Here is a 19,247-nt window from a genome sequence, read left to right on the forward strand (position 1 = left end):
ATCTCAAGCTCTGTTGATGTCATTGCACCACTGTGTGAAAACCTTCTTACAGACAAGTCTTTGGCCTGTAAGATTTTTCTATTTTAATGTTCTCACTCATGCTTTTGCTAAAATGTTGCCAGTATGTTATTTTATTTGCTCTTTTGTCATGTTTCAACCTAAAAATGAGAAACGGTTTTCAGTCCAAGGGCTAAATTCCCTTGAACGGAACCTTCCAGGGTGACATTCCCTTGTAGGAGGAGTCAGAGGCAAAAGTAGGCTGAGCAAATGAATACATCTCTTACCTTTATACATCAAGCTGCATTCCAGCTACACAAATGCTTTTGTTTAAGTGATGTTTTCCTTTCCTTTCCTTTCTTAAAAAAAAACCTGCAGCTGGAAAAATATTCTCTTACTTTCCCTGCCAAAATTTCCTGTCAGAGGCACTAGTAGCAGGAATTTGATTTGCCCAGAAGCTTTTGGAAAGATGACTTCTCATTTTCCCCAACAACGTGGTTGAGAAATATAAATATCTTTTCTAAAACAGTCCTGCATACCAGGCGCAAAATATCACAAATGAGTCATAAACCTAGTATATGTTTCTTTCACTAAGAAGAATTCAAAACATGCTAACTGTATACTTTTGTAGCTTCAAAAACAAACTGAGTTCTGGATGAGCTGTGTCAGAAGCAAGAGTTATTACTTCACATTTCAACTGGTGATTGTGACAACCACCATTTTGTAGAATTGTAGCAAGTAGGAGGAGGACCAAAGTCCATTCAAGTCAAGAGGAGGACTCCTATACAGTCAATTTTGGAGTAGGGTCAAAATGTTCTTAGAGCTGCAGATCAAGTAGAACAGGAAAGATGACAAAGCCCATGCAATTTCTGTTGTTCTACAGGATTTGAATGGTTTTATTTTGAGAATCTTTTGTAAGCTACTTTTGTAAGTCTTTAGGGACTAAAAAGCAGGATATTAATATTCTAAGTGATAAATAAAATCAAGCCAGATAAAAATAGTTCTAATTGGAAATGAGCACAGTGGAAACTTTAGCCACTACCTAGAAAAAACAGTAAATATTTTTGCAGTCCTGAAATTGAAAATCCCTGCCTGTAGCTTTCATTATTATGCTTTATACAAGTACAACACTCTGACAACAGCTTTTGAGTATTATGGGTTGTTTGCAGCTGCATTTGATCCTTCCTAGGCTTAGTTTTTCCTCAGCTTTTTCCCCTTCAAAGGAAAAGAGAGATCTGATGGCTTTTTAGCCTGGGAAAGTACTACAAAGAGAAATGATTCCATTTCAGTCTGCTGATTGTAGGAAGAAAAGCACTTTAGGAAATGTTTATAGCCAACCAAGGAAATCTTAAACCCAGTGAAGCAGGAGCCTGTGAACTCATCAAGGAGCTAACTTTCATAACGATACTTCAACAAAATAGGTCAATCTTAAATTAACGGAAGAATATCTGTCAAGGACACAAGTCAAGGTCAGTTTGTCTTATTTAGAAAGCAAAGGGTCCGCCCTCAAGACTATATGGATTCATTACTCTTTCACACCTATTCTGTCATACTCTCAATCATGGTGAGCAGAGAGTAAACATGCACTTTAATGCCTGGATTTTAATCCGTTCATGGGTTTCAGAGTATGCAACTAGGGTGTTGCCAATTAAGGCTGGAATCTTTAGGACTGCAGAGACCAAGATTCGAGCTACCACCTAGCCATGAAGCTAACTGGGTGCCCTTTGGATCACAATATTATTATGAGGAAAACATATTCTATTTTTTGTCATATTTTCATCCCACTCTTTCTCTGTTGAAATAGTTCAGGGTGTTTTATATAGTCCCTCCCATTGTATCTTCCCAACGATCCAGTGAGGTAGATTAAGTTGAGATGGTAACTTGCACAAGGTCACACATTGTGGCAGTGCTTCTCAAGCTATCTGATGTGGCGGACCAGCAGTTCTCACCCCACCAAAATGTCAGTACCTGAAGCGCCCCATCCAACCTAGGCTGTGATGGAGTTGCTACCAAGTTGTTGGTAGGCTAAATGTTCAGTTAGTCAGTCAAGAACAAAAAGAGTGTCCTGCTGGATCAGTCCAAAGGCAGATCTAGTCCATCATCTTGTTCTTCCAGTGGCTGGCCAGTTGCCTGGGGAAAACTTGAAAGCAGAACTTGAGTGCAACAATACACTCCCAACCTGTGCACCTCAGTTATTACTATTCAGCATTAGGCATTGCTTTCTATTATTTTAGGTAGGCATAGGATCAGACTACCTATAAGACAAAGTTATAGGCTATCAACTCTAAGTAGTATAAGTGGTGATTCCAGAAGAAAAAGAAGAATCTTACAGTACATGTTTGCTTGGAAGCTGTTATTTCCAAATTGTTGATAAGACCAGGCATTCTAACATTCAAGTTTTCTTTTATCTCTGAAAGAAGTGCTCTATTTAGTTTTCAGATCATCTTTGACTCCTGGTTATAAACATATTCATCTCTCCCGCATCACACTTTCCTGACCTTGGTCTTTTGATTGCATTTCCTTATCTGGATTACTTTGAATTCTTGATTTCATTAGCAGATCATCTGAACATGTCAGAATGTGTAAAATGAAAGCAGACTCTTTTCAAAATTCAGATATAGTGATTATGGTTTGGTATTTTCCAGTACAGAGCTTTCTCCAAATACAAAGAGAGTGGGTGAAGGGGAACGACTTGCAAAATGTACCGTTATAATCATTTTTACAGATGAAAAAAGCAAAAAGATATTACAGGACTTTTCAAGGGTAAAATAAAAAGCAAAGCCAGGGGTCCTTGTTCTGAGACACAGAGCAGCTATTAAATAACAATTATGTTTTGAGCCTTACTAGTCCTTGAAAAGTTATGGCTCTCAAAGCTAGACTATGAGTTTTATTCAGTTATGGTTCAAGAAATATTATCTTCAAGTAACTTAGGGTAAGGCAGGAAAGAAAAACTGATATTCAGTCATATTCTGTTAAAGCTAGTATTATTCTATCCCAGTATCCTAAAACTAGTATTGTTTTATCAGTGGTTCACAATCATCACAATGACTTTGGACTATCCTATTTTCTTCAGGATCCCTTTAAGATGGATAATCTGAATTTTTAATTTTACTTTAAGGAATGTATTATTTTTTTTTACTGAGCAGTGGCAGGTTTCTCAGGCTGCCTCCAGACCCTCAGTATTTTGTGGGAGAGTTTCAAGTGCCTACTGGAACTGTAGGATTTCACATTTAAAGTGGATTAAAGTGCTCTGTTTGTCTAGTGGAACAAAGCTACTTTTTTATATAAAAAAACCCCCAAACACACTGATGTTTGGGGCTTTGGAAAGTGATGGGGAAATGCATTGAAAATGATGGATTAATGACTAATGGGAAGATATGTAAGCACCCCACAAGTTAAATCAGGTTGAATGTACGATGAATGCTGATTGACTGTCTTATAAACAAATCAGAAATAATGCTTAGTAAAGACCTGATACAGTCTAACTGCCACATCAGCTTTGTGCAAGAAAACTGGGATGAATGGTGAATAAATACTGTAGGTTGTCTGGAGGAGCGCCTAGTCCTGTTGACTATTTTGCGGCAAACAGTGCTAACATATGTTCTGAGCTATGAAAGATATGCTCAATGGGGAAAAAAACTCGGCTTCAGCATAGAGAGTTGGCGTAGGGCAGAGATAGGTAACCTTTTGCTTCCCCCCACACCTGATACTGTCAGACTCCAATTCAGGGATGATGTTAGTCATCATTCACCAATATCTGGAAGGCCACAGATTTCCCAACACCTTAGCGGTAGGAAAATGAGTAGGATATTTCTCCTTGTGCCTTTTGACATTTCCATCCCTTATGGATCCTACTTTGCAGCCTCCTTGAGAGTTTTTGCTTTTTTTGCATCCTTGAACTTGGATCATACTTTTTGCTTGCCTGGATGGAACACAGAGAGGGTTGTTTGAGTGTGCATAGAAATAAGCCTACTGTAAGAAAGGTAAAATGAACATGCATTGCTCCACCTACTTTTGATTCTTGGCCCGCCCACTGTGGGCATGTGACCATGGAAAGTGGCCTAGTGGTGTTTGAGCTGAAGAAGGTTCTTCACTCCATGATATGACTGTATGACTATGCATTTCTTTTAACAGATAGGACAATCAATATGTAGCTGTCAGGGAAGGCAGGGTGTGAATGTGTGACAGGGCTGGGAGGACCGGAGGCTGACCTAGGAGAGGGGGCCAGCAATTTATGGGGTTTGGTGCCACCCATGAGGCAGGAGGAAGGAAGGAAGGAAGCGTAAGGGTCCAAGTAGTCAGAAACAGAGGAAGGGCCACAGAAAATGTTGGAAGAGGCTGCTCAGGCAAGGAGCTGGCCAGTCAAATCCCCACTTCCCCCTGCCCTGCTGTCTCCTAGAACCAGAAAGGCCTGAAGAAGGAAATGCAGTGATTACTTCCATGCAGCAGAAGTCTCAGGTCACGTACACTCTTCACCAGATGAGGGGACATTAGCCTGGTGGGTGGGTGGGGACATAGTCCCACTGTTGCTTCAACTGTTTCACCAGACATGAACCTGGGAAAGTCAAGGCCAACTACATAGACACCAGAGGTGTGTGTGTGTGTGTATCCAGTGTACCTTAGTCACTGCTGTGTGTGCGCTTTTGTCAACAAAAAATGAATTATTAGCCGTTTGTCTTCTTTTACTGAGTGTGCACAGGACAGTAGCCCTTTGGGCTTTGACAGTCAGTCTTCTTTGGAGCAGCGTACATCTGGAGGCATGGCTGGCACGCGTCTCAGGGGGCGGAGCATGCGGCAAGGGGTGTGTGGTAAGTGGCGTGTGTCGGGGTGTGTGCGGCAAGTGGCGCATGTCCTGGGGCGTGTGTGACGAGAGCTGAGTGTCCCAGGGGGTGGGGACGGCCGAAATGTCACCCCCCGGGATGGCACCCAGGGCAGACCAACCCCCAGCCCCACCTTCGTCTGCCAGTGCTTGTCACGACCTGTCTGCCTGTTTGCCTTAACTAGAAAACTAAGAATTATTTTTTAAATTTTACTCCCTTGCCTATATGATCCCCATTTGAGGAGATATTTCTTCAGGTGCAATATGAAAAGATTTCCAACCCAGCTCCAAGAGTTATTACCACAGAAGCAGAGTCTCTTTGTTGAAATTAATGGTGGAAATAGATATGGCTGATCATACAACTTCTTTGATAGAACGAGATGAATATATACCATGAACATAAACTTGCACAGTGAATGTTTGATTATCTATCAATGAATAAATGAATGTAAATTGCTGTGTTTGTTCTTCCTCATATCATGATTGAGGTTTCTGTCTCTCATAGCTGGTATAGCTGCATTTAATACAGGTGCAGACCTTAAGAACAACAGGAAATGAAAACTTAATGTTTATTTTCTGGAGATTGTTGTAGTTTTGACAAGGACAGCAAGAAATTCTTGGAACAACTCTATCCTGACCTTGAAGGTGGTTTGTTTGTTGTTGTTTTTTGGTATTCTCCACCCACACCCTGTCTTCCTTTGATCTATACAGAAAGCTGGGACTGAAGCCTTTTCAGGTATATTTTAATTATTGCTGTTTTTCAAATATTCCTGGTTTCAGGCTGAAGATTTTCTAGTGACTCCAACAAGAGGATTAGGCTAAATGCTCTATTTTTGTTAATGCTAGGTAAGGCGATAAGGCGGCACAGCAATAAAATGAGATGGATTCACCACCCAACTAGGTTTTTGCATAGCTTTAGCTTCTACATACAGTGGTTTTTTTTTTTTATTCAGTAAGCAAATAGTGAAAATAGCAGAATCCTTGCTTAAGCCAGAAAAAGTGCACTCAGCTGTTCTGAAAGCAAGCTTCGAGCTTATCTGTAAGCATTTGATAATGATGCTAAGGCTTTTCCTATGGAAATAGCAACTTAAAGAGGAAAAATAGAGCCAAACCAGGGGAGATGGGATAGTAGCCATATTTTATGCACCTCTCCCTCTTCCAAAATACAGCAGGAGTGGGTGGAAAACTCCTTATTTTTATATGAAAAAAAAGGATGCCATAGAGGGGAAGGAAATCTACCTTCCTCCCTGTGTTTCTATACTGTGTTCTGCTTCATTAACCAATTTTCTTCCCACCCAATTCGCTGCCAGTACTGGATTCAGGCCAAGGGAGAATCTGCTTAAAACTGCAGAGCAAACCTGAGTTGGCAAGGCTCATTTGAAACAAGAAGAAGAAACCGAGCCTTTAGTGTCATCAGCCCAGACACTCTGCCAATAGAGATTCAGCAGGCGCCTTCCATCCCAACCTTTAAATGCCTGCTGAAAACTTCTTCTATTCCAACATGCTTATGCAAGCAGTTAAGAACACAACTTTCCATAATAGCTAGCTAATTTCTGCTTTTAACATTTTAATATGGTTTTGTGTATGATTGTTGTAAACAACACTGATTTTTAAAAAAATGAATAGCAGTATCTAAACATTTTCATAAATAAAATTGGTAGATTAGTAAGGGGGTGGTATATTTCTCTCCTCCTAGTTTTCCTTTATGTGTAAAGAATAGACCTCCCTACCTATATTTTAGATGCTAATAGAGAAGACGTGGTTTGGGGAGGGGCTGTGTCAGACTTCAGGAAATCGGCTTCCTCCCTCCTCCTTGGCAGTAGACAAGCAGAACAAAGAGAAAGGAGTCTCTTACCAGTTATAAACTTTAACGATCACAGTGAGAGAACAAAGAATCCATTCCTAGGAATGAAGGTGCTCCCAATTAAGGGTCCCACCCACTTCCTCCCCAGTCACCCACGTCACTACCGCGTCTTGTAACCTGATCACACAACCACTGTGCTTTCTGTTCAAAGCAGCTCTTTATTTGTAAGCTGGAACAGAACTGATTGAGGAGCTCAGTCAGCCTGCTTATATAGAGCTCCAGAACAATAACTGTTGCCATTTTCTAAAACTATCCAATCACTGAATGTTACTTTCGATCCTTCATTTGCATAACTATCTACAGTATCCCCCTGCTGGCCCAGGGTGAGAACTTCAGTACATAACAGTTGGGATAATGCATCAACACTTTGAGATCATTAAAAACAACAATATTTTGGACAGCGATGTTTATTTGCTTGTTTATTTTAATTTATTCATCGCTTTTATACAAGAAAAGAATCTCAACATGATAACCAGCAGCTTGCATTTTCTGTGGTGAGAAAAGCCTTCAATTTAATTTGACTACCTTCACAGAATCAGTCTAAATTATCTATTTCCTTAGCTTAACATGCAGTCACACAAAGTTGTTTCATGCTACTGAAATACTCCCATTTCCTTGCTCATGCAAAATAATACACACCGCAAATATTAGACTACAGTTATTCACATGTTGGACTCTGTTGGTTTATTATATTTATACCATGCTTTTCAGCTACAATAGAGTCCCAAAGGTGTGGCTGGGTCACAAAAAGGTGTGGTTTACTAGAATGTGGTGGTGTTTTGGGCCTTGGCAGTTGATGTCATAGTCCAGGTTCTAGAAGAATTGTCAGTTTCATTTGTCAACATCTGCTGTTTAAGTTATGATTTATTTATTTTTTGCAGTCATATTCCAAGCAGGTTCATTTATTTATTTTACAATATTTGCATACTGCATGATTGTAATAAAACCTCAATGTGGTTTATGCACAGTAAGCCCACAACTTATATCTTCCGGGGTCCGCTATCCAGTTCATTAATGTTATGAAAATGCACCTAGTTTCCCTCTGGGCTCATAGGCTTCTCCTCCAGTGTGGCTTCAAAAAAGAGTTTGGAAACATTCACTTCTGTTTTAGATTAAACACAGCTTGCCATGTCAACTTAACCTGCACAAACTGTGGTTAATCTTAGCAATGGTTATAGGAAACAAGCTGACTTCAAAGTTTTGAAGCTGGTTGGCTTTCACCCAACTAAGTTAAAAATAACTGCACTTGTGCAAACTCCACTAGTAAACATATTGTTGTTGTTTAGTCGTTTAGTCGTGTCCGACTCTTCATGACCCCATGGACCAGAGCACGCCAGGCACTCCTGTCTTCCACTGCCTCCCGCAGTTTGGTCAAACTCATGCTGGTAGCTTCGAGAACACTGTCCAACCATCTTGTCCTCTGCCATCCCCTTCTCCTTGTGCCCTCCATCTTTCCCAACATCAGGGTCTTTTCCAGGGAGTCTTCTCTTCCCATGAGGTGGCCAAAGTACTGGAGCCTCAGCTTCACGAGCACTCAGGGCTAATTTCCTTAAGAATGGATGCGTTTGATCTTCTTGCAGTCCATGGGACTCTCAAGAGTCTCCTCCAGCACCATAATTCAAAAGCATCAATTATTCGGCAATCAGCCTTCTTTAAACATATAGCAAAATACAATGTGAAGGCATTCCAGCGTCAATCTGGCTTTTTGCCATATATATTTTTGCCAGTATATTTTTGCCATATACTTCTCACCCTCTGCATGCATATATTCTCCATAACCACTCCTGCTCTCCCCAACTGCTATTAGATAGTTCTATTGAAAGAGCTGGTGATTCAGCTTGAATATGTTAAGCCACTGAGTTAGAGCTAAAATGCGCTGTAGTGTGTCTTGACAGATTAACTCAGTGTTGCTCCAAACTGCCAGTGTTTTCATGGCATCTCCTACTTTGTGGGGGTGGGGGCACCCATTCTGTAGGCCCTGTAGCAAATATCCTTTATTTGAACTCCCAGTTGTTGCTTGTGGTGCTAACACATGTGCATCACACTTAAGATCAGACACTGGGAGCAACTGATTCGCTCATTAATAATAATTTACATAATTGCCTGACAGTGAACATCCTTTGAAAGTTCTCTTTAATTGATTCTTCAGGAGTCTCACTCCCCATTCCCACCCCCAGCAACACTTTTCAACATGGTTGCTTTGTTTTCATTAAGTTTGTAATATTTTCATATGTTTAGCGTTTTGATTGGGAAGACGGAAAGGGAAATTATCTTGAGAGGAGATGTAAAAAACTGCCTTTAGGCTGCTTCACATGTGACAAAATTTGCAGGTACGCTGTGTACATTATCCAGAGTGTATCCAATTATATGGGAAAGACAAACACCTTCCTATTTTGAAATTATATACCACAGTCCTTTGGGCATGGGCACTGATATTTTAAAATAAATTCTTGTCCCTCACAACATCTTCATGATCATCATTAATTACCCCACACTGTAAAGAAACTTTCCCAGGGTGGTTTTACAGTAACAACAGTAATAAAATCTAAAACAGCAGCTGGCAGAGCTGTATGAAAATCAATTACAGGACATCAAAATAATGGGAGGAACTTTGTTTGTAAACCGCTTTGAGGTCTGTTTGCTCCCCGCCCTGCCCCAGCCAAGCGGTGTATAAATTCTGTGAAATAAAGAAATACTCAATTAAGTCATACTCAGATTATACCCCCTGAAATCAATGGATTTCCATTAATTTTAATGAGTCTACTTTGAGTATTGCATTGAATATTACCCTATATCCAATCTGGGGGCTTCTATTGTAGAAATAAACAATTCTAGTGAAATGCAGATTTCTGGCTAAAACTACCCACTTATATTTACAGCCTCTTAGTGACTTGTACTTTAAAGATGTTGAAGTACTTTATCTTCCTTTAAGAGTACTCGTTCCAAAGTGGTTAAAAACCAGAAATAACCACCAATTACCCATTCATTAAATCATGTTTACCACCTTTTCCTAAGGTAATTACACAGTTACAACATGGTCGTTTATGGCCTGTAAACACAGAGTCTGTGTTTATAGCCTTCCCTATAAAAGCTGGTAGAAATGTCAGAGGTTAATTGTCACCATGGCATGATGTTTACAATGGGATTCATTTTGGCCTGGAAGAAACGATGGTGATACAATCATGCAGATTTTGCTCTTGCTAGTTTATTTCCTCAGCCTCTGATCATTAATTTCAAACTTATATCATTCGATGTGATTTTCTTGAACAGAGTACTTTTTGAGTTTTAAGTTTTCTCATTTGCTCTTGTGGGTCAATCTGCTTTAAAATGATCCTCCCCCAAAGTATGGCTCATTAATTGATTGCTTTAAAAAGACATTAGTAGAAGTGAAGAGAACAGGAAAAAAATAACAGGGTGGTTTAGCGGAGGCAGTAAGAGAATAAAAACACCCCTTAGGTGGCAGTAGTGAGGCTCAAAGTAGGAGAGGCTAGCTTAGCTGGTTTGCCTGCCTCTCCTCCCACAGCCCACAGCCCATGCTGTTATATGTAATAGTAAAAAGCAAGATATCAATAAAACCAACAATAATCTAAAGAAAAAAGGATGAACATAGAACAACTTAAACATGGGGGAAAGTTCACTGAAATAAAGCCTATCTCTCTTTGCATTTTCAAAATGCACCCCCCCCCCCGAGGTTTGCCGTTGCGGTGGCTATTACTTGTGACAGACCAGTTCTGTTCTGTCTATCAAGGGAAAGTACATCACAGGAGAGGAATAGCACTGACAGCTCTGTGTTTTGTTGTATTTATTTTGCACGGTGCGCTGTAGTTCTTTATTGTCATCTTAGATGAGGCAGATCAGATAGAGAATGGCAAGGTGCATATTAATCATAGCTTGCCGTCTGAAAAGCGAACCAAGCCACCCTGTAGTCTCGGATGCATGTCTGTCACATGCCAAGATGATTTAGCCCTTTTCCACGTGCTTATGAAACTGAACATATTTTTCTAGAGTCCTTTTAACCTTAATACGCTTAGCACAATCCATCATAGCAGAACTCAGGGGCCTTCAATTTATTTGATAGAATCCCAAAACTTCAACAGTATTTCTCCAGTCAAAGGAGACAATAATGAAAATGCACTGGCCCCAGTATGGAGGCCTATGTGAACCGATGCGTACATTCACCTGGGCTTCCGTGCTCTTGATAGGCCAATCTTGTTGCCCCTGCCTCACTGGAATGGAAACCACATGCTGCTGTTGTAGCTTTAAATGCAGTGCTTTTTTCCCTGGGGCGTATGCAGGGGTACGCATACCCCTAAACATTTGTGAATCTAAGTTTGGCCTCATTGAGGGGCAGCATTTCAATATGAGTAGGAAAATGAGAGTACCCATAAACACTTTTTTTTAAAGAAAAAAGCACTGTTTAAATGTATAAGGGAGAAGGGCTGTGATGCATTGGCTTTGTATACAGTAGGTTCCAGGTTCAATTCCTGGCTTCTCCAGCTGTGTGTGTGGGAAATGCTGCTATTTGAAGCCCTAGAGAACCCCTGCTAAAAATGTGTCAACAGTGCTGGGCTAGATGGATCAACAGTCTGACTCAGTGGAAGATAACTTCCTATGACCCTTATCCATTTTACCCTGTTGCTGTGTGGAAGTACAAACTGCTTTCCTTCAAAGCATGCCAGGAAAATTATAATTCTGCATTGCACTGAGCTGAAATGGGAGATTCCTATTTGCAAAGTGGTTCACCTGCTCTAACGCGCTCCTTCCCTCCAGGTTGGGTAATCTACGTTGGACCAGTTGAAAACGGACTGTGTTCAACTCCACTGAAGTGGGTGCAGAGTGCAGTCCCTCTACCTCACTCTTTATAATCGCTTTGCCCAGAGAGAGGGATGAGACCCTGACTTCTCAGTAAACATTTCCTCCCTGAGGTGAGTGCTGCCCCTTTGCAGGGGAAAAAAAATGTCCCCACCCCCAAATGTTACCTTTTTGCTGTGAAAAACAAATCCTGAGAAATTTAATTTGGTATTTCACACAGTTCTAAATTGCCCTTATTTACAGCTTCTAAGCAGCAGCTGAAAGAGTAACTTCTTAGAGCCTCCATTTATGCTTGTATTCATGTGTTGCACAGTTCTCATGGGATTATACCACTGTAGAACACACTGATCCATTTGCTTCTCTAAATGCAGCCTCATAGCAAAACTTTGCCCCCCTGAAAAGTGTACAGAACACACTTATGTCCTATTAGATATTACAGCAATGTTCTTAGTTTGTTCCCTCAGCTATATCTTGTGCCTGTTCCTAGAAGGGTATTACTGTTTCCTAAGGGTTTTGTTTCGGTATAAATACATTATTGCTAGTAAGGCCATTTTTAGCCAGACTTGCAGAATAACTTCTAGCTGACAGTGTCTTTGCGCACAAAGGTGCTCACTACAATCCATTTCGGGTGAATTTTGTCCTTGCACATGGGGATGAATGTATTAGGTTGCCCTGTCTCAGCTAAATTTGTCCGTAAAGTGATTTCTGAGCAGTGTTTTCCTCTTCTCTGTAAGTGTATTCATCTGCTAAAGGTCACTGCTCTAGGTCTCCATGAAGTTAAATGAAACTAAAAAGCTTCTCTCCCAGCAATTGTATGGTTGTTTTATGAACTTATTAATTGGGATGATCTTCCCCATGCTTAACATAATAGATTAACCCAAGAATTCTGAATTACTGATGAAACAGCACTTCAGACAGAAATGCATGTTAAGCACACTCTCCAAATCTGAGAGCGACAAAACATCTATATTTTTTTCTAATGGGTTTGACAGTTTGGAATATAATAACCAAACCAAATGTGGTACAATGTGTTTTTTGTCTTTGATGGTTTCATGTTGGAAAAATTAGTGCATCAGTTTAGGGACAGGCAAATCTGGCAATTTTGGTTTCTTACTTTCTCATTTTACCAATCTTAAATTCAATTCTCCACATGATATGATGGATATAACACTATGCCAGGGATCATGGTTTGTTTTCTCCATGTGCTAGTGGAGAGGAGTGAAACAGCTCGTATCAGTGCATTTGCAATAACTCATAAACCATGGTTACTGGATCATTGACAGTTGCAAGAAATTCTGGGGTACCCATGAGATTGCATCTTGGACTGTTGCTGTACCATTTACTTTTTGGTAGACTGCTTTTTTGTGTCTTAACCATAGCATTTGCTATTTCATAGCAAAAACGGCCATTTATTTAGAAGAATGTGCTCCATAACCCTCTGTGAATAAGCTTCCCTGTTTATCACATCATTAGGTCAACTTTGTGCAAATGATTTAAGGTGCACAGTGATGTGTTTTGGCAAGACAGCTGTGTGTCACTGTAAATTGTATTCTTTAGCCACATGAACCAAGAGCAAGGAATATTGCTTTGCAGTATTTAAACCTGCAAAATATTGGTACTTTGGAAACGAGTATGCTCATAAACCTGTTTATGAAGCTATATTTAACATTGTAGAAAATCTGCAAGATCAGTTTAAGGACTACTATAAATGGACCCTGCTTTGGGCACTGACAATTTCATATAAACCCAGTGCTTTTTTTTCTGGGGGGGATGCAGGGGTATGCATACCCCTAAACATTTTGCGAATCTAAGTTTGGCCTCATTGAGGGGCGGTATTTCAATATGAGTAGGAAAATGAGAGTACCCTTAAACATTTTTTTTTAAGAAAAAAATGTACTGTATAAGCCAATTGCCACTTAAGTATTTATCCATTAATGAGGAAAGACCAATCAATTGGGTGGTAACATATTTCCCTGCCTTTTTGAAACCATCAGGAATAAGTCGCAATCTTTGACATGAAGCAAAAAGCGATTGTTAAAGTGTCTCAAGGGATCACATAGAAATGTGTGGCAAATTGGTTTGTACTTCTCCATTCACCACCTCACCATCAAGGCTTTGATAGAGCAATCCTCCATTAATTGGTCTAATCCCTTTTAAATAAGTATGAAACCATAGGGATATGCCCTACTTGTGAACACTCTGAAATTATATCTACATATAATAAAAAACGCATAAAAAATTAAAATCAAAGACCACTAACTAATCATTGGGGGGGGGTGTTCTTATTTACTTATATGAAATGTATTTGAGCTAGTTGAAAACTACTTCATAGTGTCTGAACCTTTTTCAACAAACCTGGATGACTTTAACAGAAGATTAGACAAATTCATGAAGGATATGGTTCTCAGTGGCTCCTAGCCATGTTCTGCCTCCATCCTCAGAGGCATAGCTGTCAACTTTCAGATTTGAAAATAAGGGATCAGCAGCCTCGAGAATAAGGGATCAGCAGCCTCACCTGTCCCGGGGACAGTCTATGGGATATCTAACAATCCAGGATAGCAGCGGGAAACGGTGCTGGAATAAGGGAATTTCCCGCAAAAAAAGAGGAAGGTTGACAGCTATGCTCAGAGACAGTATGGCTCTGTATGAGAGATAGCCAAATATGTCAATTAAGATTTCTCTCAGTCTCTCATTTTACTAATCTTAAATTTAGTTTCCCACAATTCCATATCAGTTTGCTATTAAAAAAAAAAATCCTAATGAAAATGTATTAGAATTTTAGTGCATTTTCTCCTAATATACACATTTTTGCAAAACAATTTCCTCTAATACAATACATTTTGTATGTTATTTTCACTAAATGCATGCTTTGCCCCAGTATATGCATTTTTGTACAGATTACTTGGATGGAGAACTGCAGTTCAAATTACTCCCTCACCCCTACTCTTTATACCAGTTTCTGGAATCACAGGTGGGGGTAGCACTGTTGCACTGTGGGCTCCTCACCGGCACGTGGTTGGCCACTGCGAGAACAGGACGCTGGGTTAGATGGGCCTTTGGTCTTATCCAGCAGGGCTCTTCTTATGTTCCTACCAAACAATTGGTTCAAAATTAGTCTCTCAATTAGAACTGAACCATAAAGCTGAAAAAAGGGTTTTTTTAATCTGCACCAGAGCTGAACACAGTTTTGTAATGGTTCTGTTATCAGCTGCATATTTTCAGGATATTTCTCCAAGAGCAAACTGAAAAAGGAATGTGAAAACATGCCAATCAAGCAAATGGCAGGAGGTAGAAATGTGTTGCATGTAACTCAGCTGAGAGAACTTTTCCCATTCTTCATGTTTCCCACAAAGGTATGTAAAAAAAATGGCAAGCTTTTCAATAACAACAAGCAGCCATCCTTTCAACTGCTTATTCCTGCAAGGACCATGATTTTTTAAATTAAAAAAATCATACAAATGTAAAGGATAAGTACATTCAACGCCTGCTAAACAAAAGCATTCAGATGGGTATTTTAAGCCAGCCTATTTATTGTTGAACAACAAACAAACACGGTAATCAGTCTTTAATGAAACAGAACACAAAGAGATTTTGATTTAGTGTTGTTTATGCAAAATGAAAGGAACATAAACCACTCCATAATGTGGAAAAGAATTATAGTGTAATTGAATAAGAGCTGGCTAGATCCGGAAAGTGTCTGTGAAAATAAATTAGAAAGCTGCAGAAGCTGCTGAAAGGACAGAATGCTGCTAGGGTATAGCTTGGTAAAATAAGACATGCAACCGGTGTGCATTTGGCTCTAGTAACTGGGGGAGGCCTGGATCTCTGGTGGAGGACAACAAAAGGAGCACAGCAGGAACAGGCCACATGGTTGTGTGAGAAGGTAAAGGTGTGATTGTGAAAGAGAAGAGGTTTTAGCAGGAGAGACTGGATTTAAGTAGATTTACCTGAAAAATCACAAAGAACAGGAATGCAAAAACAAAATGCATTGTGTGTGGTAGCCCTCTCCAGGCGTTTGTTCTATAAGTTCAGAGAACAGGTGGAGAGGAACCAGGGCCCCACCCCCATGAACATCTCCACCAGGTCTCATGACCTCCACCCTTTCAGTAGCAGTTCTGAATGGGAGTGCTACATTAATCAAACATTTATCCAGTGTAGGGTCCTCCTGATTGTATGGAGGAGCCTGCACACACAGGGGGCTTCCAAGTGTGTGTGAGAGGGGGGTTGTATCCAGTGAAATTCTCCCATTAGCATGTGAAACCTGCTTCCAAGGTCACTTCGCTACTCCAGTTTATGGGGCTATGCTTTCCACAGTTCCACCAATCTCAGAAACAGCCATATCTTTAAGAGCCAAGTTGAGATACTATATCTTTGGTCTTCTCCAGAGAAAACTGCTGCTGGTTGGTGGTGGAATCTTCTTCTTTTCATCCCAGGAGAATGTACAGGACATATTTCACACACCCCTGCCAACGTTTCCACTCCATGGACACAAGTGTCGCACCATGCCACTTTGCTTCCATCACAAGTACACAAGCAGCGTGTTTTTACCCCTGGTTAACCTGCCCCTTTCCCTGCCATCTAATGAAGAACCTGCTCCTCAGGCATAAACTGGTGGCTCCTCAAACTCCTTGAAAATTGAGCAGGATGAAATGGTTCAGGTGAGGGAGTGGGATGCAGTCAGTGCATGGCAGCTGTAGCCAACGTGGTGACCTCCAGCAGTTGTGGACTACAACTCCCATCATTCCTGATCGTCAGCCATGCTGGTTGTGGCTGATGGGAGTCGCAGTCCACAAAGGTCTGGAGGGCACCATGTTGCCTAACCCATATGAATATCTACCTCCAGCTTTAAGACGCAGGTCCATTAGCATTTGGCACAATGAAAATGCACAAAGCATAGATTTCACTATATCCCTTCAGGATATGACTCCACTTGTCCTTTTCTTAGCACTGACGCCACACTATACCGGTCGGTCAGAAATGACTCCCTACACTAATCAATACTGGGCTTCAGACCTGAGTTAGGGATGCTGCACGGCCATCTGGGGAATTTCACATATCTTTTTGTACATTATAGAACAAGCCTTGGATGCCTGCCTGAATTTCATCAGCTAAACAAAATGCCTGTTTCCGGCAAAGGTTGATGTAGCAATAATAAGACTAGTCACAGAGACAGTGTTCTTTGCTCTTACTCTGCTTCTGTGGCAGTTTGCTATGCAGCAAGCTATTTGTTATATTCAGTGATCTGTCAGAGAAATGGGAAGGGTTTTTTGTATGTTTTTTTTAGCCACACCAACACAGGCCTTTGTTTTAGAACTTCACGGTGGCATGGAGGGAAATCCCCTAAGTGGAACACTGAAAGTTTCCTTTTACAGAATCAGACCACTGGCCTGTCTAGCTCAGTTAGGAACATAGGAAGCTGCCTTATACTGAGTCAGACCATTTGCTTATCTAGCTTTCTGTTGTCTACGCTGATTGACAGCAGCTCTCTGCAGGGAATCAGGCAGGAGACCTGGAGATGTCAGGGATTGAACTGGGACCTTCTACATGCACAGTGGACACTCTGCTACTGAACTATGGCCCTTTCCCTTATCAGCTACTGCCTCCTGGTAGTGGTTCTCCAGACTTTTAGACATTCACCCTGTGGTGGATTGTGTTTGACCAGAAAGGTCACCAAGATAAGAAGACCCGTACACCATACACCAAAGGCAATTATATCTTCATCCCACCCCTTTCAGTTCTTTAAAAAAGCATTGTCTGGGTCCAGCATCACTAGTACTGGACACATCTCTTTCCCCATACGTATGTAAAATGGTAATAATATTCATAGCCTTCATAGGATAATGGTGAAGACAAAAGGTTCCAGTGGCTCTGTCCATTAAAAGCATGATACAAACTGTGATTAATTTCTGCAAGAAATTGCCATGTTCTGTAAGAATGTCTGTGTTTTAAAAAGCACTTTAATCCACGCCTTTTTACCAGCCTTTTTTAACCTATGGTCCGCAGATATTGTTGGACTACAACTCCCACCATCCCTTACCACTGGTCCTGCTAGCTAGGGACGATGGGAGATGAAATAAAATGGAAGAAAGGTGTAGATTTTAAAATCTGCCCTGCCTTGGGTTTCTTCCATTTTATTTCATTTCATTTTTTGGCAGGAAGTGTCTGGTACCTTGAAAAATCCCAGTTCCTTTAATGAACACTCAGTTCTAAATATAAGGCCCGTATTTGGCTATTCAGAATTAGCTACTTTTCAGAATTGGTGTTTTCTGCATGAGCTTACAATTCTAAATTAAGACAAATGATAGATCTAGCTGGACAAAAGGATAGCAAAAAGGGGGAAAGATCTTACAGCAATTAAACAGCAAGGCTAATGGGTGGCAATTGTAGTTCACAGTTTCAATAAATGTCATATAATGACTTTCAGTGTAAAGGAAATAAAAAGGCAGATGTTAGAGCAGGCTGAAGAAAATAGCTGATTTCTGTTATGGATTCTCATCCATCTCAGGCCAAAGCAAAATTGAGCCATGAGGATGGGAGGATGTTGTTTGCTTTGCTGAAAGAGTCTTAATTAAAAGGACTGCTCTTTGGGGTATAAGGCTTCAACAGATAAGTATAAATCTTGGATGTATAGTCCTATATTGTTCAACATGTAAGCATTCCCCCCCCCAATCACATTTCTAAAGAAGTACAACCCTCATGTTTTATTTATTTAGCACTTATATGGAATTTTCTGAGTGGAGTCCTGAGGTTTGCAGACACACCAAAAGAAAAATACTTAGGGGAAAATAATCTGGGCATGGGAGCAAGAACTGAATAACTGTCCAGTGAGATCACATTCAATTGGCATAGAATGGTGACTGACAGTTGAGGGGACAGATGGACACAGAATATAGCATTATGGAATGTGTTATGACAATCTTGGCTGTGAGTCCTGGAAGACCTGCTTTGTAGGCCATTTCTACCTGGCCTGGGTGGGCAGAGCCTGGGCTGACTCCAGATACAAAAGTTGAGGCTGCTGAACAGACTCCTGGGCTGGGGTGATGTTTGGGGGGTTTTGTTGAAGGGGGTTGTTGCTGTTGGTTTGTTTAAATCATTGTTTTAGATTTTGTTGTGATCTATGTTGAAATTGTTCTGTTTGGTTTGTATCTTTTAAAGTTGAGTTTATTCTTTAAGGAATACTTTTGTATTGTTGTAGTTATGCATTTTTTCATGTTGTAAGCTGCCTTGAGCATGGTTTAAATTGTGGAAAGGCGTCATACAAATGAAATTCCGCATGTAATGACTGGTTGAATGGCTGAGAAACTGAACAGGAGTGATCCACAATGCAAGGTTTTGAGGCAGGACCTGCATGCAATAATGATGCTGTTATAATCAGGATACCACCAGTGGAAAGGCCCTGTCTCCGCTTACCAAGACCCTAACCCATGAATGCAGAGACACTGAAAATAGATCACAAGCAGGCAGTGAAAAGCAGAGTGGGATATGGTGGTGCCAGCTCATGCAAAGATCCTTGGTGTGAGACTACAGGTGCTACACAGATACAACAATGTTCCTTTATTCCGCTGGGGAATATTGGAGGGTGTGTATTGTGTGCACTGCAAAAGAAAAAAAATAAAAAAAAAATATCGCCTTTTAAACTGTGTGGGTTTTTTCGTTTTGTTAGTATGTTATGTATTTTTGTGTTTTTATATTGTAAACCACCCTCTGATCCTTGGATGAAGGGTGGCATAGAAATTTAACAAATAAATAAATTAT

At 40.5% G+C, this 19,247-nt stretch overlaps 1 protein-coding gene across 6 annotated transcripts in view; it reads left to right on the top strand.

The window, feature by feature from the left end:
- LOC310670078 (uncharacterized protein) overlaps window positions 1–19,247 on the top strand; it is a gene marked incomplete at its 5' end in the record, with an annotated part of 234,151 nt that overhangs the window by 119,230 nt on the left and 95,674 nt on the right. For 2 of the 6 annotated variants that reach the window (XR_014507511.1, XR_014507512.1), the window contains one exon: window positions 11,451–11,605. Of the gene's footprint in view, window positions 1–11,450; window positions 11,606–14,700; window positions 14,807–15,295; window positions 15,376–16,566; window positions 19,080–19,247 lie in introns of those variants that run through there. The other 4 variants (XR_014507513.1, XR_014507514.1, XR_014507515.1 and 1 more) reach the window with 4 other exon arrangements.

Source organism: Podarcis tiliguerta, assembly GCF_965153285.1.
Source record: "Podarcis tiliguerta genome assembly, chromosome: 1".
NCBI classification, from domain to species: Eukaryota; Metazoa; Chordata; class Lepidosauria; order Squamata; family Lacertidae; genus Podarcis; species Podarcis tiliguerta.